Below are 23,994 nucleotides of genomic sequence, written 5' to 3'. Positions count from 1 at the left end.
TGATATTATGGAGATGTCCACCAATTGGGGAATGGCTGAACAAGCTGTGGTATATGACTGTAATAGAATATTATTGTGCTGTAAGAAATGATGACCAGAAAGATTTCAGAAAAACTTGGAAATATTTATAGGAACTGATGCAGTCAAAGTGAAGTAAGCAACAACAGTAATACTGTACAATAATCAACTATGAATGACTTAGCTGTTATCAGCAATAAAATGATCCAAGACAACTCAGGACAAGAAATACTATATATCACCAGCAAAGAATTGATGGCATCTGAATGCAGATCAAAATATACCATTTTCCACTTTATTTTATTCATGAGGGTTTTTAATGATGTCTTTAAAAGGACTAGATATAGGAAAATGAAGAAGGAATTTATTATTTCACCATAAAGGATGGATGGAGTAGAAAGTACTATTACGAAGTGGCCTAAAGAGGACTGAACACACACAAAAAATTTGTTGTAGAAATACAACATGGAAACTGGCAAGGACAGAAAGAATACAGTTGGGGAGGGAACAAAATAAAATATACTTCAACTTCACTCCTAATGGAGGAACAAAGAAGAAGAAAGTAAAAATTTTGAAGGAAATAAAAAAATAAAAATCATTAACCAGGAGTGAGATGAATTTACAAATGAAATAGGGCAGGGTAGCAGAAAAAATTATATAAAACATGTAAAAATTGTACTGTTTATGAGACACTCTTGAAACAAAGAATAACATTTAATTAAAATGAGGCAATAGAGCAGAATTCATGCTTCAGATAAATTTTTCAAAGCAGAAATGGAATCATATCTCAGACAAGGTAAGAAGAGAAATAGACATAGTTGAAAAGATAAGCAGAAAAACTACATTTTTAAAGCATTTTGAGATAAATACTTAATATATATATGAACTGAATAGCTAAGTTAAACAAATGGCAAGAAATAAAAGACAATAGAGCTGTAATAGTTGGAAACCCCACTGTGCCCCACTTCAGAACTAAACAAATCTAACAAAAAGAAGGACTTGAATAGCACTGTATAAAAATTAGAATTCTGGAAACTAATGAATGGGAATTTTTAAGTCTACACATTCTTAAATGCCATTCAAGCACCTTTATAAAAACTGATCATGAGTTAGAATAGTGATGGCAAACCTTTTAGACACTGAGTGACCAAACTGCAATCTTCATGACACATTTGAGCCCTCCACCTTACTCCAGACAGGGGAGACAGGATGTGCTCCCATTGGGTTGCTGGACAGAGGGGCAGGTGATGTGAGAAATGTCCTCAGGCATATATGGAGAGGAGGAAGGGAGCAGCCTCCTCTGGTAAGTTGTACAAACTATGAAAGGCAGAGATAAGAATTATAGGATGAAAAGGTATAAAGGGACTGCATATTTTATAGGAGTGGAGAGAAATTAACAGATCCCTGGGTTCCTTTTAGAAGTATTCTGAATATTCTTGTCTGAAATGATCATAGTTCTTTATAAAGTTCCCTTCCAATATGTTTATTAAGGTGTACTATGCAGTCATTTCAAAGTATTACTGGCTGAGAATTTCCAAACTAAAATTAGTTTAGGAGGTTTCTAGTTACAGGAGAAACTAAAGGCTAATCTATTTTCTCTCAAAACAGTTACAGTACCAACAACAGCTGTGAAAAGATTTTAAGCCACTGTAGCTCTGGTCTTCTTTAAAAATTACCTAGGGAGTTTCCAACATTCACAATTTCTGTCATATGCTGAGAATCTCAAAACAGTAGTTTTATTTACTTATATACTAGTTGAGAAGTATATTAAATGTTTGTTTTGCAATGAGGTATATAATGCAGTGATGCCAATTAAATAGAAAGGGATACCTCTGGGCCACATATTGATTTATAAACCACAAATTAACATCATCTTTGCTGTATATTTTTATTTATTTTGTTTCCAATTACATATTAAACTAGTTAGGCCTCCCTTACATTCTGATGGTCACATTTGACCCAGTCCTTGAGTTCGACATCTCTGATGTAGTGAATGGAGGGAATCCATAAAATCAAGTAAAATGATCTAGAAAATAACTCTTCCCCTCCCTCATCCAATTCACCTTTTTATGCTATTAAAAAAATTAGAAAACATCATACAAAGTTATCATTAATCCAATTTAAACTGAAGCAAGGAAGAAATGCAAACATACTGCAGAGGCAACAACCTGGAGTAAAGAAGACCTGCCCTTTGATCCTGCCTCACACATATAGTAGCTAAATGACCCTGGATAAGTCAATTAATTTCTCTTGGCTTCAGTTCCTCATCTGTAAAATGAAAGGTTTGGAACATGGCCTCTAAAGTTCTTCCCAGCTCTAAATCAATGATATGATTTTTAAAATACATATTGGGGGATTCTAGGTACTTTGTATATGTTAACATGTCACAAATGGAAAAAAACAAGCACGTCACAAATGGAAAAATCCTTGAAAAACATTTGTTTACAAGGACAAAGCTCTTTCCATAATATTATTCAGATTGGACTCTATGATACCACAAAGTACAAAAGTATTCTGAAATTTTAAGCAGTGTTAGTTCACAGTGTACTTTGGCCTAGAGGTGTGTCACTATGCTAAAATACAGAGATTAAGTGACCAGTCAAGTTTAAAAAGCCACAAAGCTAAAGCTAACAGATGTAAGCCTCTGATATATAGTTCTATTACTTACTAAATCACCCCCAGTTCTTAGTTCAATGAGGATAGAAACTTAACAGTGTGAAAGAACTTTTTTTTGGTAATCTTCGATTTGAAAAAATCTTGTTCAAATTTTGGCTCCAATCCTTACTACTTCTATGTGACCCTATGTAAATCAATTTGTGAGCCTCAGTTTCATCATCTATAAAATGAGGATAACACTTGTACTACTAATCTCATGAGACCATGAGGAAAGCATTACACAAACTATAAAGCATTATATAAGATGTCAGTTATTATAGAGATCCCTCTTTCACCCAACAAAAATATCTTTATATTAACTAATTTGTAAATATCATATTCATTTATATACACTTCTGTAATACTATTCATTCCTAATGTGAAACTTAAGTACCAAAAATTCAAAAAGCTTCATAATTGAGAATCAAAATCAGAATTGAGTAGATTTGACTTTAATGACTTGAACAAAAAAAGACTAAGCATATTTGTTACACTAAGTCCAACTGAATAAAAATTCCAAGAAATTATAGGAATGAGTGAAGTGAGGAAACACTTTATGACTATTCTTATGACCTATACATTTTCAAATATCAAGATCTAACTTCTGACAGTTTGTGGGAGTTTAAAAAGTTGTATTTCAAAGTAGTACAAAATTTATTTCATCTAAATTCAGATTTCATTTCTGTACAAATTTTTTTAATTGCATTTGTACTTGGGAGTTACTCATTCTATTGACCACATTCTGTACAACAAAAAAACTAGTTGACTATATATGCAGCTAACTATATAGCTAGTTAACAAAAATATCTTCAAGTACAAGAATCTTACTCACTTTAGGTTGATGGTATCCATAAATATAAAGGAGATGAGAATTGGTAAGCCCTCAAAATGAAAACTTCCCCCAAAACATAAAAAGAGCCTATAAACTCATCAATCTACTCCTGTCAAATAAAAAGAAACTTTCCATTTCTACTATTTCAGATGTCTTCCTGAAGTTAACAGAACTTTAAGATATTTCTGAGATCTAATAAATTTTGAGTTGCTAGTTTACAAACAAAAATTGATTTTCTCTATCATTGCTTCAAAAAATGTAAGATTTCTTTTAAAAAATCTTTTAACTACTAAAGGCAAGAAAATTCTATCACTATGATATTTTCACAAAATCTCATATTTAGTTTTTTATTATCCATGTTGATTATTGCTAAGATAGGAGGAAAAAACTCTTCCTGCTCTGGTGGAGTTTATAATATGGGTATGGGACATAAGTCAATGCAAAGGATGAAAACTTCATGTAAGTGTAAATTACTATGAGTTTCTAGAACATTCAATAAAAATCTGAGCATACTCCAAACATTATAACTTTCAAACAAGATTATGAAGCCAAGCAAATGATCTGATGAAGGAACATGGAAAACTGTCTAATTTCTGCAAGATGTTTAATGTTTCTTGCTGAAAATTCTTCTCTGCTTTCTGCTGAAAATAGAGGATACTGTCTCAGATTAATATAAGGCACAAGTCTCCGAAAAACCTGAGCTTCCCTCTGTTTTAGTTCACATCTATACTTTAATAAATGTTTCCTTAACTAAGTCTACATAATGGAATAAAGAAAACAGCAATTAGTTATACTAATATTCTTAAACCATCATTTATAGTTAGATATTTCTAAGTATTAAAAAATTGATTAAAGGCTCCGATATAAATTTTGAAATCCTGGGTTAGTTGTTCTCTCCTAAGTATGTAATACTAAGAAACTGAAAACAAACAAGTTATATTCAATTAATTATAAAGGAAAACAATTTATAATCCATCTTGCCCAAAGGACAGCTTCTTAATTAAGAAAATATTGTAAAATTAGGAAGATTATTTTCTAAATATTAGGAACATTCAAATAATTCCTGTCAATGGATTCCAAAGTAGTAGGGAACCATGTGACATAGGACTACTTTGCTTGTAGAATCTCATTATACAGTCACATGTGTAAAATTAAGAGGAAAATTATAATTTTATTGAGCAGACCTAGATTCAATTACAAAGTTTTAAGGAAGTATTCCCATGCAGCATTGTAAAGCTATATTTAAAAAAATTAATAAGCTTCCACTTTGGTTCCCTAACCCAAACGGGCATTCACAATATGAATATGTGAGTATTCTGGGATTCTTAATCTATTTTTTTTTAATGTTTCACTCAGGAGATAGTAAGCTATTTACTTAATAAGGGCAAGGCTGTCTTTTGCCTCTTTTTGTATCCCCAACACTTAGCACTGTGCCTGGCACACAGTAGACACTTAACAAATGTTTACTGATTGATAAGTCTGTAAATCCTGAAGAAATTACTGGAAGACTGTGGAAAACCTGGCTCTCCCAAATCCCGCCTCCCCACTATAACCTAAAATAATGGCTTAAAAAGAATTTTAGAAGAACAGAAATAATTAAAAGTCAAGGTAAAAGAATATTTAGCCTGAGATAATTTGGAAGGATGTTAGGAAATATCCATCCTCTTGGGTGGTAGGTAGTTTGGCCTGTACGTAGAGCAGAGTCAATAAATAGCAAGTCCTACAGGAAGTTGTGTGGTTATAGCCTCAGCTTGGGGAACTTTTGCCCCATAGATGATGTGGGAGTGAGATGGCTAATCAAAGGAAGATCTGGGAGTGGGGGACAGTCTTGGGGCCCCTTGCAAGAGAGCAGAGTCCCTGGTTTCATTTCAAGGGCAGAGGGGTAAGAATAAAATGGCAGAACTTTTAAAAACTGACAATCCTCAGACAATGAACTTTTTGTACAAACCATCACACATAGTAGGGTACTTAAACATTTGTTGAATGAAATAAAATGATGAAAGCAGTGCTTTAGGAAATTTGACAATCTAGCAGCAGGCAGCATATAGGATAGATTCAAAAGAGATTTGAAGGGAGATTCTTGCAGTAATCCAAATCTAAATAAATAAATGTTTGAGCCAGAGATGATAATAATTATTCAATTTTAAGTGACTCAAAATTCATAAAAATCCTTCTCTCCTTTGAAATCACCTCCTTAAAATCCCAAGTCCCCATGTGAAGACTTCACATTCATAACTAAGGCCATCAAAAACTAAGGACCTCCTTTTTTCATCCATTCCCATAGCACATTCTCCCAGTTATTATCAAAAACTATCTCTTCTCTTCTCCTCAAAATACCAATATTTACCCCCATCCTTCTTGCTGCTACTACCCATCTCTTCTTTAATATTATTCTTCCTGTTTCTCACATTCATACCTATAAAATAGTTAACTTTTATTTATATAGTACTTTAAGATTTGTAAAACATTGTGTGTGTAAAGATATTGTTCATAACAAAGAAATGTCAGGTCTTCTTGACTCTTCAGTCTAGAACTCTATTCACTATGTCATTCGATCCTTGCATCACAGATCCAAGGCTCCTTGCCAGCTTCATTTAAATATACCCATCTTCAGTCTAAAAAAAAATAATACATTTCTACATTCCTTTCTCTTATAAGGGTATCCCAAATATATCCAAACTCATTTAGCATGCTATTTATCCCCATTTTATTCACTGTCTCTTCTACCTGATTTTTTGCTGGTTTGGCTTCTTGACTTATAATTTCAACTTTCCTGAAACCACTCCTAAAAACAACTTCCTCATAATAAATTAAAATTTCAGTATACTAAGTATAGTATTTCTAACTCTAAAGTGCTATATAATTATAACTTCTTACCCCCATTAGTCTGAATGTGGAGGCCTACTGCAATGCTTCATTCTTGCTTGGAACAGACTCTGGGTTCCTGAAGGCTGTACAAATAAAGCACAAGCTACTTTAGGAACTTGAAAGTAGGAAAGGCTTTTGATTATGGATCAATGGACGAGCTGGATATGTCTACTAAATGACTAGATGACTTGAGTAAAGAAAGACTTATTACCAGATGGCTGGTCACATTCATTTCCCTGATTTAAATAATCTGAATGTGACTTACAAATAGAAGTAATATCTTTTTTTTAAGTGAGTGCAACTTGGTATTATCCTTCACCAATGTACAGATCCCTGAAGCACTGAAGTGAAGGACTGGTCTAAACATCTCCTCAATCTCTTTCTTATCCCTTTGACTAGCATGCATATTCCTCCTTACTTTTATCTGATGAAACACTCATTTTTCCATTTTTTCAATAACGTGTTCCCTCATTTTTCCCAGCTGAAAATGATTTCTTTCTCAAGTTTTGCTAGAATGATGTCTAAATTTCTCTCTGCACTTACTACCCTCATCTGTGGTACACAGTATATTGGAGAAGACAAAGAGTACTATATTTGGATTAAAGAATACCTTGAATAAAATCCAGTTTCTAACATGTCCTAGCTATATGATCACAGACAAGGCAAGTCACCAAATCTCTAAGACTCAGTTTCCTCATTCCTAAAATGTGGACAGTAATAGCTTCAGTTCCTGTCCCAGAGTTGTGATGATTAAATGAGATAAAGTACATAAAGTATCAATAAATTTTAAGGCTCTTATGTCTTAGTAGTATTGATGGAAGGAATTGGCAGAAATATTGTAAATTCCTTGAGGGCAGGAATTATCATTTTAAAACTCTGTTGTCAAAGGTGTTAGGTTCATTAGCTATCTTCCTAAAAGAGATTGCACTGATAAAAAGAGATCTGCTTGAAAGAAAAAAATGTAATTATACACTGAAAAACTGATATTAATTATTAGTCACACTTGAGTTTTAGATAAGATGACTTGGAAGGCAATGTTCTCTTTTTACTTCCCTAATTACTTTTTAAATAGTTCCTTTTTTGAATTCCTCTTTGTCTCCACTTCCTTCACCTGTTATCAAGACTTCTATTACTATTTATGAATGATTTGCTTTCAACCCTGGCTCTGTCTATCTCTATGTAGAGGGCCATTTAGTTGAATATCTTGCTGCCATCTGGAATCATATATGAGAAAAACAAAACTTTTCCTCCCTTAAATCTTCCTATTATATGGATAATGCCACGATTTCATTTGTCCTTTAAAATTTTAAATCAAAACAATCTTTCAACACCAATATTACCCAAGTATAGACACTTCTTTCTAACATTAATAAATTCCAGTGATCAATGTATGGATTTGTTTCTGACTATGCAGATTTAGTATGAGGATTTTGTTTTTCCTTTTCCTTTCCTAAACTGTGGGGTGAGGGAGTTAGGGGAAAAGTGGTTCCAGTAACATTTTTTTTAAATCCTTACCTTCCATCTTGGAATCAATACTGTGGTATTGGGTCTAAGGCAGAAAAGTGTTAAGGGCTAGACAAAAGGGAGTAAATGACTTGCCCAGGATTACACAGCTAGGAAGTGTCTGAAGCCAGATTTGAACATAGGACCTCCCAACTCTAGGCCAGGCTCTTAATTCACTAAGCCATCTAGATGTCCCAACTTTTTCTTTTTTTTAAAACAGTAACATTCTTTTAAAAGCAGAGGCAAGCAAGAAGGCAATTTAAAAGGAAAAATAATAAGCCAGGCCATGATAATAAGCCTACTCCCATATCAACTCATGATTACTTATGGCACATCGCTGCTAGAGTCAATTTACACAATCACAATTCAATGTTTCCTTCAAGTGTAACAAAACTTCACATATCGATATTCAAGGAAATCTGCTAGTTTCTATAAGTCCCCACTAATACTCAAACATATACCCTACCATCATTTATATTCTTTTTTCATCCTTTTTCAATTTTAATTAAAGGGGAAAAATAATTTAACTGCTTACCACATGCAAAGCAGCAAAGAGGTTTACTGGGTAGAATTGGTCTCAATCAGAAAACCTGGGTTCAATTTTTGCCTGTACTTTTTTTCCCAGTGCCCTAATCAATTAAGATTACACAACTTCAGGGAAGTTGCCAATGTGTAAGGAGGGAAAAAATTTCTAACCAAGAGCTCTTTGTCCAAGAAATCACAGTTCTTCTAAAGAAAAAACAGAAAAGAGAGAACTGGTGATACAAAAACAAAGAAAACAGATTCCACCTTCAAGTTGCTTATTCTATAGGAGAGAACAGAGAAAAGAGGATACATGTACAAAGGTAAGAAAACACAAGATAAATAAATACTATTTTAGAGGCTGAATGTGACAGCTCACTCTGGTAATCCCAGCTACCTAGATGCTGAAGCCGAGACTGGCTGGGACAGCTCTTAAGCCTGAGAGTTCTTCTGAGCTCAAATGGATATCAACTGGGTGTCCAAATTTGGCACCAATATGATAAGCTTCTGGAAGCAGAGCTGCTAGTTGCCTTAGGGGAAACAAATAAGGCCCATGTCAAAGCTCTTGTTGATCAGTAATGGATCTGGCCATGCATGAATACGTCTTGCATTTCGAACTAGGGAGGGATGGAGAGACCCAGTTTTAAAAACACAATTTCAAGAGGAGGTCATTAACTAAATAATGAGAAAGGTTTTGTGTATGAGATGAAACCTGAACCTTAAAAGAAGCCAGTGATTCTAACAGGCAAAGTTGCCAGACCTCTGTGCAGGGGCACAGAGCTAGGAACTGTAATATTATAACAGCAAGTAGGTCAGTTTAGCTGCAATGTAGGATGAATGAGGAATAACATGAAATATGTATACAAAGGTAGGGTGAAACCAGATTGTACAAGGCTTTTCTATTGTACAAATTAGTGTGCATTTTGTTCTATTGTGTGAATAGAAAAGGACATATATAAGACCATGTTGAAATGGAACTGACAAAGCTAATTAATGAATTGGATTAGGGAGAAGAGTGATTGAGTTAGGAAGATAATAATCTCTATTTCAGACATGCTAAATTAGAGGCATCTAAAGATTCAGAAGAGAGATGAGGGCTGGACACACAGATTTAGGAGTGATCTGCATAAAAACAACAGAGCCTGCCCCTAGGAGTAAAAGGGCACAGAGGAAAGAGTCCTGAGGATACATCTTTACTTGGTGGAAGCAGGACATAGATGATGATACAATAAGGGAGACCAAACAGCCATCAGAGAGGCAGAAGGATAAACAAGAGAAAAGAATGTCAAAACAGATAAAAGGAGAACCTTTAGGAAGAAAGCACTTTTCTCACAACAACTTTATGTGGTAGGCAGAGCAAGTAACTCAATTTTATAGATGAAGAAATGGAGGTTCAGAGGTGACTTGACTATGGTTGCACAGCTAGCAACTGAATCAGTTTTGAAAATCTCTCAACCCTAAATCCAGTACTTTCTTCTATACCAAGGGTTTTGAAACTCTTTTGTGTCATGGAACCTTTTGGCAGTCTGGTAAAAGGCTTTGGACCCCTTCTCAGAATAATGTTTAAGTGTATAATACATAAAGTTACAAAGGAAACAAATAAGGTATCAAAATGCTTTAGTACATGTGCTGCCAAAGGGAGCACTATCAAAATATTTTACTAAGGTAATGGGGGCACCAGGTTAAGAATCCCTGCTTTGGTACCAGACCTTAAACTGTACTATAAAGCAGTGATCATCAAAACAATCTGGTACTGGCTAAGAGATAGAAGGGTGAATCAATGGGACAGACTAGAGGCAAATGACTTCAGCAACTTAAAAGTGTTCACTATCCCCAAAGAGATGGGATGAGAATTATTTGACTAAACTGCTGGTAAAATTGGGGAACAGTATGGCAAAAATGATGTTTAGATCAGTATCTCACAACCTATACCAAGAAATGGTCAAAATGGATATATGATTTAAACATAAATATTGATATTATAAGTAAAATAGGTGAACATGGAATAGTATACCTGTAAGATCTATGGGGAAGGGAAGAATTTAAGACCAAGCAAAAAAATAGAGGACATTACAAGATGGAAAATGAATAATTTTGGGGGCAGCTGGGTAGCTCAGTGGACTGAGAGCCAGGACTAGAGACGGGAGGTCCTAATTTCAAATAGACCTCAGACACTTCAAAGCTGTGTGACAGTAAGGGAAAATAATACATGTTGGAGGGGATATGGCACAAGTGGGACACTAATGCCCTGCTGGTAGAGTTGTGAATTGATCCAACCAATTCTAGAAGGCAATTTGGAATTATGCCCAAAGGGCTTTAAAAGAATGTATCCCCTTTGATCCAACAATACCACTACCAGATTTGCATCCCAAACAGACTTTAAAAAATAGGAAAGGATCTGTTTGTACAAAAATATTTAGAGCTGTTTTGTGGTAGCAAAAAAAAAAATGGAAAATGAGGGGATGTCCTTCAATAAGGTAATGGCTGAACAAATTGTGGTATATGACTGTGATGGGACACTTATGCTATAAGGAAGGATGAATCGATAGATTTCTATAAGAACTGGAAAGAGCCCTACATGAACTGATGCAGAGTAAAATAAATAGAACTAGATCAATATACATAGTAACTGAAACAATCAAATGCAATTAACTTTGTTACTAAAAACAATGCAATGATCCAGGACAATTCTGAGGGACTTATGAGAAAGAACACATTAAAAAGAAATGTGGGGATAGAAATCCAGAAGAAAACATGATTTATCACTTGTTTATATGGGTATATGATTTGGGGTTTTGGTTTTAAAAGATTATTATGAAAATGACCAACTTTTAAAAAAAGAATTCCTGCTTTGTATCATGCTATCATTTCACAAGAAGTTGTATGCATCTGTCTCTCATCAAAAGACCATTAGAGATTCAAAGAAAGGTTAAGATTTTCCCATTTTGTTTAACTTCAGATATCTGTGAAATTTTAAAAAATGATAGAATGGGCTGATTTGGCTTTCAATCATCTGCCAGGGACAGATAAGAGAGTCTAACATTGAAAGATTGAATTGGACCAGATCATATCAAAGGTAACTTCCAACTCTGATTCCATGTTTCAAACAAGAAGAGGGTAATCAACTATGTCAAGAGTAACAGAGGCAAAAAAATAAAAAATAAAAGTTGGAGAGGTAAGAGAAAGCCATTGGGGTTAGCAACTAAAGAAAGCTGGTTACATTGGTAAGAATAATTCCATATGAAAAAAAAAAAAGATTTAAAGCGGTTGAAAATTGAGAAGGAAAGGAAATGGAGACATATTTGACTTAATTAGCACCACTGAATCTTGGCAGGATGAGGTCCACAATGGAATACAGTCCTAGAAGGGCATTTATTTAAAAAAAAAAAAAAAGAACACGGCAGATAAGGGATAGATGGACAGAGTAACAATGCATGAAAAAATATGCTTATGAGAAAATCCAGAACTACCAGGGATGAGGGAATGGGCAGAGTATGATGGAGAGAATTTGTTTGGTCAACAAGTAATAACAAAAAAATATTGTCAGAGTATACAACAGTTGAAAAGAAAGTAAAAAAAGATGGAGTTCAGCAAATATGTAAGCCTGGTAGAGATATAAGGTAGTGATGGAGCACTTTAATTCTCTGCTTTATTTTATTTTAATTATCTTTTTGCCAAAAATAGAATTAAATTTTTATATATGTTTAATAAAAGGCTTTGTTTTAATTTCATTCATTTCTGAATACTCATCTTAGAATTAACCCCCCACCCCTTACAATAAAGAAAAAAAAACACAACCAACTGTTCATAGAACCAGAGTGACTTTATCTGACAACATAAATTAACATTCCCCACCCCATTTTCCTCATACCTTAGCTGAGAAGGTGGTGTATTTCACTACCTATTCTTCAAGAATGTTTTTTATAATGTTATAATCTGGTTTCCTTTTAGTGTTCTTTCCATTTAAATTATTGAAGCAAGGGGTGGCAAAGGCCATTCATTTGCTTTTACAAGCCCCCTTGATTCCATTTTCTATATTCTCTAGGAGATTGCCCCACCTTTACACCACTCTCTCAAATCTTCAATCTCTCTGTGTAATGCTGCCTACAAACAGCCCATGTCTCTTCCATCCTTCCTTCAATAAATAATCCCCATTAGCTATTTTCCTTGATATCTTCTCTTTTTGGAAAAACTCCTGAGAAAGCCTACATTATGGGCCTCCCCTTCCTCCACTCTTCTTAACCCATCAGTATTCTGGTTTCCAAGTTCACCAGTCAACTAAAAAGGCCCTTTCCAAAGTTAATAATTCCTTGATGGTGCTAAATCTGATGGTGCTTCCTGGAATGTCATCCTTTATGTCAGCCTTTGACATGATGACTTTCTCCTTTTAGATTCTCTTTCCTCTCTAGGATTTCACAACACTATTCTCCTCTGATTTGGCTCCTGCCTATCTGACAATTCCTCCTCAGTCTTATTTCCTGGATTCTTCATCCATATTACACCATCCAGTTCTGGGCATCCCATTCTGAACTCTGTATCAATGATGGCAAACTTTTAGAGCCTAAATGCCATGCCCCACCCCACCGAGTCCAAGTGCTGTGTTCCCTCTCCTCCTTACCCCAAGAAAGGGGAAGGAAGAAGAGCTCCCATTGGGTTGCTGGGCATAGGGACCAGTGAAGTGAAAAAATGTCCTCAGGCAAGGTGAAGAGGGGGAAGGAAGCAGCTTGGCTCCAGACTCCTTTTGGCTTTCTAGTAAAGAACTCTGGTGGATGATGGTGCATGACATGTCCTCTCTGGCACTCAGTGGCACAGATGCCACCATGGCTCTAAATTATCTTGCCTGGTGACTCCAAGAGGCTCAATTATTACCTTTATGCAAATGATTCCTAGTTCTAAATATCTAGCACCCTCTTGCGCTCTAATCTATTATCAACTACCTTTTGGCATCTAGACTATCTCTTGTATCTCAAGAACATGTACAAAACAGAACTCATGGAGCAGCTAAGTGGCCTGGAGATGAGAAGTCCTGGGTTCAAATCTAGCCTGAGACACTTCCTAGCTTTGTTACCCTGGGCAAGTCACTTAGCCCCAATTGATGGCCCTTCTTGATGGCTCTTCTGTCTTGGAACCAATACTTAGTATCAATTCTAAGACAGGGTTAAAAAAGGGAGAGAGAATTCATTATCTTCTGCCCCACCCTACCCCACCCCAGCAAACTCCCCACTCTTGCCAACTTCCTAACTTCCCTGACACCCAGGATTATAACATTGGTGTCATCCTCATTTCTTTACTTTGATTCACCTCACATATCCAACTGTCTGCTAAATCTTTTAATTCATACTTTCAGTCTCTCCTATACATCATCCTCTTCTCTCCATTCAAAAACCACTAGTTCCAATTCAAGCTTTTATCATCTATCTCCTGGACTATTGAAATCACTCTCTGCTTCAGACATCTCTTCCTACTCAGCTGCCAAAGTGATTTTCCTAAGACATAGATCTAACCACCTCATTCCCTTAATTTAATGAGCTGTAGTGGCTGTTTATTACCTCCAGAATCATATATTAGTTGTACAGTCTGGCATTCAAAAGCACTATAGAGGCAGCTGGGTGGCTCAGTGGATAGTCAGACCTAGAGACGGGAGATCCTAGGTTCAAAATCACTTCTCAGCTGTGTGACCCTGGGCAAGTCACTTAACCCCCATTGCCTAGCCCTTACCACTCTTCTGCCTTGGAACCAATACACAGTATTGACTCCAAGACTGAAGGTAAGGGTTTTACTTAAAAAAAAAAAATTTTGACCTCTTCCAATCTTTCTAGTCTTTTTTACCTATACATATCTCAACACACCCTAAGATCCAGCTAAATTATCTTATTGTTTATCTTGACATATTATTTCATAACTACATGTTTTCTGTCCCCATATGTAGGGAATGCTCTACTTTTCTACCTCCACCTCAGTTTTCATGAATTCTTTTACAATTCAAGTCAAGAGTCATCTTCTAGGGAAGTTCTTTTCCAATGTTCCCCCCCAGCTGTTGGTGTTTTCACCTCAGAGATTACCTTCCATTTACTCTCCATATCTTGTATACATCTAATTACTTACATGTTTGTCTCATTAGAACGTGAGCTCTGCACAGTATCTGGCACATAGATGTTAAGGGTTCACAAAGAATATAAGGAGCAAATATTTGTTCATAATCTAACTTTATCCCATTCATCTCAAGACACTTTTCATGAGTTGACCAATTCCTACAAGAAGAAAAGCTAGCTGAATGTATAACATTCTTGTTCTGCAAGAATCAAAGTCTCAAAACACAGATCCCTTCCAACCGGTTCATATTCTTTTCTTCTACTGTCACTCAAGAAATCTTTCTTGCATCAAAATTAACTATTCTCCAAAGTACCATAAGCCCATTCCCATCATTCTCTCTCAATACGAACTTAATACTTACACCAATTCTTCCATATTTTGGATGATAATTATATTGTTTCTTCCATAAACTTTAAGGTGCACAGAAATTTGAAACGCTACCACACTACAATACCCTTCTAGGTGTTTAAATTTGAAAACCTAACTTGAATTTCAAGAATGATAGTTTAAGCTGTCCAATACTATTAACTAAAATCTCCCTGCAAAATTTTGAAACAGTTTACCTTCCAGGACATTATTATCTCCTTCCTCAGCTTTAGTAACAATGCTCTTGGTTCTCCTGCCTGCCTAATCATTCCTCCTCAGTTTCTTTTGCCAGATAATTACCTTCCTCCCAACAAGTATGGAAATCCTAAAAGACTATATCCTAGATCCTATTCTAGTCTCTCTCTACATTCTTGATAATCACCACCTCAACTACTATTTTGTCCATTTATCTCTATTCTGATAATTACCAGCTCTTTTATATCCAGCCCTCAATTCTCTTGTGAATTTCAGTCCTACATTACTAACTGCCTGCTAGGCATCTCAAACTCAGCAGATTCAAAAATAGAACTCATTATGTATTTTCTCCCAAGCCCATTCCTCCCCCACATTTCCTTTATTTTTGTTGAGTACACTCAACTGCACAACTTCAAACCCCCAAATCTAATCAACTGCTAAGTCTTGTTGCTTCTACCTTCAAAACATCTCTCACATCTGTTCCTTTCTATCCACCTGCACAATCGCTACCCCACTTCAGACCTCCATATCATCTCTCATCTTGACTCCTTCAATTCCCTCCTAACTGGTCTCCCAGACTCTAATATCTCTTTTGTCCCATCTATCCTTTTCTCCTCTCCTCCCTGACCCCACCAGCTGCCAAACTGGCATTACTAAAACATAGATCTGAACATGTCATCCCTACTCAAAATTTTTCAATTGTTCTTTATTGACTCTAGGATAAAATACAAACTCCTCATCCTGACATTGAAAATACTATATGGCATAAGGCCTTCTACTTACCTTTCTATAGCCTTATTTCATATTACTATTCCTTTCACGATTCTAATCTGGTTGTACTGGCTGGTTAGTCATCCCCTAAACATAACATTCTATGAGCCTCCATGTAATTACAAATTATCCTCAAAGATTTTTTAGAAACACTGAATGTTAGCTAGAAGGCACCTTAGAACTCACCTAGCCAAACCCATCATATTATAGATGAGGGAATGCAATTATATTATTTTTCAAAAGCAGTTTAGTATAGTGAATATAGTACTAGAGAAAGACAGGAAGACCTAAGTTAAAATTCCACCTCAGACACTCACTCACTAGCAATAAGGTCCTAGGTAATTCACGCAATCTCCCTCAGATTCTTATCTGTCAAAGGAGAGAGATAGATTTGATGACCTCTTTTATAGCTCTGGAGTAGAATCTCTCCCACAACAATGTATAAATACTATATGGGGGTGAGGGGAAGGCAGTGCACCTGCAGAGGGAGAAGACACAGAAACCCCCATCATTTATTTTGCCTCTAAAGTCAAACTTCATTTCATTTCTACTTATTTCACTTTTTAATTCTCAATCTCATGGAAAGAGACATGTACACTAACTAGGACACAAAGAAGACTAAATTAAGTGCATGAAGGTGGTCCAGGTAATGAACTATGAGAAATTTGAAAAAGAGGGCTGAGGGATGGAAGAATTAAGGAAGGCTATGTGAATCAGATGGAACATAAGTTAGGGAGGAAGATTTCAACCAGTGGAGATTTCCCCCTGATTTCTATTGAAAATGCCACCATTAAAGGTTTTCACCACCTAGACTAATAGAATAATCAAACAAGTCCTACTGCTTCCACTGTATTCTCTCCAGCAATCCACTCACTTTCAAACACCTGCCAGCCCAATGTTCCTTATGCTAGTAATATCACTGTTCTAAACCTTCCAATGATTGATTATTGCTTACTCAATAAAGTTCAGACTTTAGAATTCAAGAATTTCTAAAACCTGCTATTACCCTACCTGTTCAGACTACTCTAATATTGCATATGCAACACTCACCAAACTGGAGTACTTACTCTATGTTCCCTGCCATACCCTAATTTCTGTTCTTTTGATCACTATGTTTGTAATGCCCTATATCTAGTGAATTCCAGTGGATCCAACTTGGTGGTGCAGTGAATCAAGTTATAAACCTATAATCAGGAAGACCTGTATTCAAATCTAGTCTCAAGAAACTTCCTAAAAAAGCAAACCCTGAGCAAATTATTTAACCCATTTGCCTGAGGATAATAGCTCTTAGCTCCTTGGGTTTCCAACAAAACAATATTTATAAAGTGTTTAGCAAAGTGCCTGGAACATAGTAGACGTTATATAAAAGTTGGCTAGTGATGATATTATATTTAAGAAACTCAACTCAAATACCACCTCCTCCACGAAAGTTTCCCTAATCCAAGTCAATAATGACCTTTTCCCAAAAGGATCTCACACTCTCATATTAATGTTTGGTGTATTTGTCCCATTCCCGTAGTAGACCATAAGCTATATGCAATTTCTATCTAACTTTCATACATTACCTAGGACCTAGCACAAGGCTTTCCACACAATGGATGCTAAATATTTCTCTTTCAAGACATCTAAAGATAGGCTTAAAGCCTTATGTATAGATTATAGAATTAATAAATCAAATATTAATCAAATATTAAATCAAATATAGAATAATAAACCAAATAATATAAAATATTGTAATTTCTTCTTTTTCATAAATCCTCATTCCTAATCTAACCTTTTAAAAAGTTGTACAGAAACGGGAAGGAGATAAAACCATTTATCCATCAGGTCAAACGTTTCTTTTCATCTCATATTTTTTACATTTGAAAAAATACCATTTTAAGCATAAGATCATGATTTAGAGTTTTACAGCTGCTTAAAGGATACCTAATCTGATTCCCTTAATAGTGTAAGGAAACTAAGGCCCAGCAAGATTGCACAAATTTTAAAAGAAAAAATTACAAAATATTATTTTTTTCCTAATTAACCTTTATTTCTAAAATAAATTTTAGAGCAAATTCTGTGCTATTTGTTTGAATCATAGAATCAGAACCAGAAGACTTTTGGGGATCCGGAGCCTAACCAACCTCCAAAGGTAAAAATCTTTTCTAAAACTTCCAGATATATGGTGGAAAGCATTTAATTCTAGCCCATTCTTTATTTTCTAAAATTCAAAGATTCCTTGTGTTAAAGAGGCAGCAACAAGCATCACAGGATAATACTAAAGATCATCCATTAAAGAAAAAAAATTTTTTTTAATCTTGACTCTAATAGTCCTTCAAATTTGTACAAGAGAGTAGTACAGAGGTGTAGAGGAAAGAGTAACAGACTTGGCTGTCAAAAAGACCTAAGATATGAGACCTGACTATAAAGCAAATCGTTTAACTTCTTAGCATCAATTTCTTCATTTCTAAAATGAAATATTTAAAATACTTCAGAAGAGTGTTAGGGAAAAGTGTTATACATAGTTGCATCATTAAGCTCAGAATTTTTATGATATTCAGTTAATTCAAACTATGACTATGAGGACTATAGAAATATTAATATAAAGCAGTCAATAGAATATAAGAATATTAGTACTCAAACAAGACTTAAGATATATTTGTCCTTAATTCATTCATTATTCTTAAATCCATTTCTGAGATTAATACAACATATAGTAACACAGTCCTCCCTTTTATTAGGATTTTGAAGTCTTGTGCATTTTAGAGAAGGTAAAAACAGTAGCACATATTTCATATTCATTCTCCCTAGATCCTCCCACTTCAGCAACAGGGAAACTGAGTAATGGACAATCTACTACATAACTAGGACATGCAATGATCAGAATCTCTAGAAGTTGATCATGGAAAAGTCAAGACAGCTATTTGATATAGATGGTGGTAAGGATGTGAGTGAAATTAACTTTGTACTCAGTATCATCAGTAATAAATATAATTGGCTGAAAAAACAAAAGTCTAGGTTTATTACAGGCTAATTAATCACCTAAGTTATAAGATTACTTCATAGAAATTATTTCAGATGGAAAAAGAATGCATTTTCCCATTATGTTACTTCTGAGGATATAAAGCCATTTAATGGTTACCTAGTTGTCTTACTATACTTCTCTTTATGTATTTGACAATGGCACACTTTATTTCACCTTATTGCTCAACTCTTACACAATTCTGGCTGAGTTGATTCTAGTTAATTAATGAACAAGTATTTATAAATTGCTGAGGATACAAAAATCAAGAGTACACATACCTTCAAGCAGTTTGCATTCTGGTAGAGTGGGGAGGGGGTAAATGAGTATACAGATTAAGACCTTAATTTGTAATGTACCTATGGGACCATGTCATCTTTTTCTATTAAATTTATGTTCTGAGGGTAAAGCTTGTTTAATTTACACCAATATATCATTTCCAGGAGTTAACATAGTGTTTGGCATGTATCAAGAGCTTAATAAATGAATTTTGACTGATGCAAATAAAATATATATATACACACAAAGTAAATCCGCCAGGTAATTTGGAGTAGAAGTAGTGCTACTAACTGGAATGGGAGGGAAAGTGGGACAGATCATAAGGTCTTTATAGAGCAGATGAAGTCTGAGCTGAATCTTGGTCTTGAAAGAAACTAGGGTTAGCTATTCTGAGAGGCAGAGAGAGGGGAAAGAATATGCATCCCAGGCATGGGGAATAAACACACTGCAAGCAAAGGTACATATGGAAGAGTATGTGTTGGGTGAGGACAGCATCCCTAGACTGCCAAATGGGTGAATAGGAATAACAAAATACTATTAGTAAATGAAGCATCTAGGTGGCACAGTAGATAAGTGCTAGACCTTAAGTCAAGAACTCATTTTCCTAAGTTCAAATCTGGCCTCAGACATTTATTAATAGTATGACCATGAGCAAGTCATTTAAACCTGTTAGCCTCAGTTTCCTCATCTATAAAATTAGCTGAAGAAGAAAATGGCAAACCACTCCAGTATCTTTGCCAAGAAAACCTCAAATGGGATCATGAAGAGTCAGATACAACTGAACAACTAATGATAGTAGTAATAACAACAGTATTTACATAGCAATTTAAGGTTTACAAAGGCTAATGTTTGTAAAAAAAAATTCTCATTTTATCCTAATAACCACACAGGAAAGTAGGTATTGTTATCATCCCCACGTCATAGACAAAGAAACTAATGTAATTAGGTAATATGCCCAGCACCACAACTAGAAGGAGTCTAAAGAAAGAACTGAACTCAGGTCTTTCCGATTCCATGTCCAGCGCTCATACACTGAACACTAAATTAATATGTACTAAATAGACTGTAGCCAGATTACTCATGGATCATTATCTCTTTGAATTTGGGGCATAAAATACTAAGTCACAACCCATTAACCACAAGTTTTGTTATTGTTGCTATTTTGCCTTTTTTACAGCAAGAATGTATCACTTAAAAATTACTTTTACCTGTATACTAGCATTAAGCTAATGTGACCAACCTCAGAAGACTAAAGCTTCAAGTAAACTTTTGTTATTTAATAGTTAAGTCAATGATAAATTATAGGAAATTTAATAAATATGTAAATCTAGTGAAGATAAGCAAGAGCCAACTTGAATTGGCAGAAAAACCTTTATATGTGCTGTTGTAATGCCATTCATAACAAGTGTAAGTTACTTGTTCAGACCTGTAATTTCAACTAACTTTTCTCCAGTTACCTCCATCCTCCTCACAAGTTTCTCACAGCAATATCCCTAGATTTCCCAAGAGGAAGGGGAGGAGGGGAATCAGCAAAGGTTCTCTACAGGAATACTTTCTTCCAGAGAACAAATCACACACTAGTTTCAGAATACCAAAGAAATACAACGTGGAAAGGAGGTATGTTTGTATGTATGAAGGATAAGTACTTTCATATAACACTCAATGGAGAGCATAATCCTGAAATACTTTAGATAAAATCCTTGAAAAAGCAATTATGGTTATTCAAAAAAACCTCCAAATTCCCTCAAAATTTTAGGCATATCAACTTTCAACCTCTTCCAGACTCAGACTATATGGTGAAAAATAATAATTATAGCTAATCACATTATTTTAATGCTTTAGGAACTTTGAAAAGTTCTATAATTCTGACTACTACTGAAAATATATGAACTGATGAGGCAATTCCTAACAAGATTTAAAAATGTGCTCTCTATATATGAGCTAAACAAGAAAGACTTGACATTATGATGCTGTAATTAAAATTTTTCTTTGTGTAATTTAATTATTGATCATAAAAGGGCTATAGTTTTGGATTTGAATGTATTCAGCTGAAAAAGTAAAATTCTTGATGTATCAAATGAAAAATTGTTAGATAAGTTACTGACATTTTCTTAAGGATTTATTAAGAAACTGCTCTCTGAATTAATATTCTCATCTACAGAATAAGAATACTAGACTAGATGATTTCTAAGGTTTCTTTCAGCTTTAAAAATTTCCAAGTTTATAAAGCTCTCTGAACCTGAAGACAAAGAATCACAGCTTTATATTTCAAAAGGATCTTAGAAGTCATGTAATCCAATTCCTTCATTTTGAAACATAAGGAAAATAAAGGCCCAGGAAGTGCTATGATTTGTCCAAGATCACACTGATTCTATGTGAGGGCCCAGGTTCTATTTGAACCCAGAACCTGGGACTCCAAATTCAGCATTCTCCACTGACCAACCAACTACAGATTACTAAGATTAAATGAAAATGTATATAAATCATGTTGTTTTTAGATACATTATTTTCAGTATTATTGATCACATACAAAGTTAAAATCTGGCAAAGTTTAGGAAATAATTCTTAGAAAAACTGAAATTTCTAAGCCCATTTAAGGACTCAAAGATATTTTACTGTGGGGAAAAATATGAGTTTATTCTAGTACTAACATACATTCAAATTACCTCTCAAACATATCCTGCTCATTATTTAACTATGGGCTTAGTGGGCAAATGCACAAAATGAAGCAGGCTTCTCGAACTGAACAATTTAAAATATTTAAGTTTTTTAAACCTTGTTTAGAACAGGAGTGAAGAAAGAGGAGTGCTTACTAGATCAAATTTTCAGAATCTGAAAAACAGGGGTTTTAGGAGTACTCAGTTTTTTTCCCACAGGCAACTGTCCTAAATAATGTTTAAAATACACAAAGATGCACCGATCAGACTGCAACCACAGTAATAGTGCCCCTTTCTATATTCAGGAATTAAAAACTAAAAAATCAATACAATTTATTTTAATAGAATTGGTTCTCGTGGAGTTAGCGATAACAGGTCAAAATTTAAATGTCTCACTAAACAGACTCAAATTTAACCCATAATTCACTTACTTCTTTCCCCAGCCACCTTTCAATCCTCTAAATGTTCTCAGCAGCCTCTCCCCAAAACAAACTGCAGGGCAATTACGGCTTAATCAACTAACTACCAGAAGCAAAGTCATACATACTTCCTGCCCCCAATATTAAAATTGTTCCCACCTTTGGATTCTGATCATCTCAGTCAAAACCTCTCCACTTCTTTTCCCCAGGAGTTGGGGTGCAGGAGGCCCAGGCGCAGGGCTCCTGGAGGGGGGATATGAGCCATTTCAAAATCTAGCATCTTTCTATCTCCCCCTTTAGGAGCGGGCAGTTAAAAAAAACTCGGTCCTCCTTTCAAGCCCGGGTTTTCCTGTCAAAACCCTGGGAGGCCCCGCGGGGTCCGAGAGCAGAGGCCAGGGAGGAGGGAGTGAGGTAAGGGAGAGAAAGGATAGGTCGGGAGGGTCGCCTTCTCTTTATTCTCCTCCTCCTCCTCCCCAGACACAAACACTCCCCGCCCCAGGAGGAAGCGTTAACCCTCGAGGTTCTCCCCGCGGGCGCCTCCAGAGCTCCTCCGTCCGCTCGAGACGAGGGGGAGGCCGGGTAAGGGGGTGGGGTTGCTGGGTGTTCCCGGGAGTGTCGAGCAGCCGCCCCAGCTTGTTTACAGGCCCCGGGCCTGGCGAGGCCGCCGCCGCTGCGGCTGCTGCTGGTGCTGCCGCCGTCTCCTCCTTCTTTCCCCCCCTTTTCCCCACCCCATCCCCCCGCCCTCCACCAGTCCAGAGGAGCCGTCGTCGCCACCGCTCAGTCCCGGGAGGCCTCTCCCTCCCGGGCCCTGCACCGCCAAGCGCCGCGCTTACCGAAAGCGGCCGAAGAAGAAGTGGGTCCCTGGTCCGAGGCGGCGGTGGCAGCGCAGCTGGGGAGGGGCGAGGGAAAGGGGAGAAGGGAAGGGAAGGGGGGAAGGGGTCACCGCACGTCGCGGACCGGGCCGGATCGGGCCGGGTCTGTCTGGGAAGAGGGAAGGGAAGAGGCGGAACGTGTCTGGGACCCCGGCTCGTGGCGCCCTCGCCGCCGCTCAGATCATCGCAGGCATTGGGACGGGGGTGCGGAGCGGGTCCCGGAGGGAAGCAAACGTCGAGCTCATCGCTGGCGGGCCCGGCCGGCCCTGGGTCGGTCTCTCCGCCCCCCTCCCCCCACCCCCGCCCCAGCCACCCGGTCCTGCGATCCAGCCGCCGCCGAGTCCCCGATCTCGGGGCTGAGAAAGCGCCGAGACCCGGTTGTCTCGCTTCCAAGCGCGCTCCCGCCTCTAATGTCGCTGCCGCCTCCGCCTCCTCCAGTGCGCACGCGCGCAGTCTCGTTCACGCCCCACTCCCTCCTCCTCTTCCTCTTCTCCCTCCCCTCCCCCTTCTTTCTTTCCTCCTCCCCTTCCTTTCCCCCCTCCTCAGCTGCAGCGCCTTGTAGCAGCTGGAAAGACCCGGATGTCATTGGGCTGGAACTGCAGCAAGGATAAAATGGAGGAGGGGCTGTAGGAATGACATAATCCCTCTACCCCTTCTTCACTCGGCTTCCTCCTCCTCTCCTCCACCCTGTAATAGACTAGAGAGAATAAAAATTCGCCCACGCTCGCGTGGGGGGTGGGGATGGGGTAGCGCGGGAAGGAAGAATCCCTCCTACCTTAGCATATACCCCTCCCCCAGCTCCCTCTTCATCTCCACGCCCCGTGGCACACTTCCTGGCCAGGAGCATCGTCTCCTGATCGCGATGTGGTTGAGAAAGTGCATGTTTTGTTCTAAGCCTTGTAGAATGTGGTCCCAAAATAGCCCTTCAGAAGTCTGGTTG

The 23,994-nt window shown here is 36.9% G+C and overlaps 1 protein-coding gene across 3 annotated transcripts in view; it reads right to left on the bottom strand.

Annotated features, from left to right (window-relative positions):
- The window catches only part of PPM1A (protein phosphatase, Mg2+/Mn2+ dependent 1A), a 66,026-nt gene extending 42,871 nt beyond the window's left edge, over positions 1 to 23,155 (bottom strand). The window contains exons 1-2 of one of the 3 annotated variants that reach the window (XM_056810850.1): positions 23,016 to 23,155; positions 22,342 to 22,425 (exon numbers count right to left, since the gene is read on the bottom strand). The gene's annotated coding sequence lies outside the window, so the exon portion shown is untranslated. Of the gene's footprint in view, positions 1 to 6,382; positions 6,457 to 22,341; positions 22,426 to 23,015 lie in introns of all 3 variants that reach the window. The other 2 variants (XM_056810851.1, XM_056810849.1) reach the window with 2 other exon arrangements.
- Positions 23,156 to 23,994: the final 839 nt, after the last annotated feature.

The sequence above is a fragment of the Monodelphis domestica genome, chromosome 1 (assembly GCF_027887165.1).
Source record: "Monodelphis domestica isolate mMonDom1 chromosome 1, mMonDom1.pri, whole genome shotgun sequence".
Taxonomy (NCBI): domain Eukaryota; kingdom Metazoa; phylum Chordata; class Mammalia; order Didelphimorphia; family Didelphidae; genus Monodelphis; species Monodelphis domestica.
Note: the sequence above shows the minus strand (reverse complement) of the source record. Positions and strands in the feature narration are given on the sequence as shown.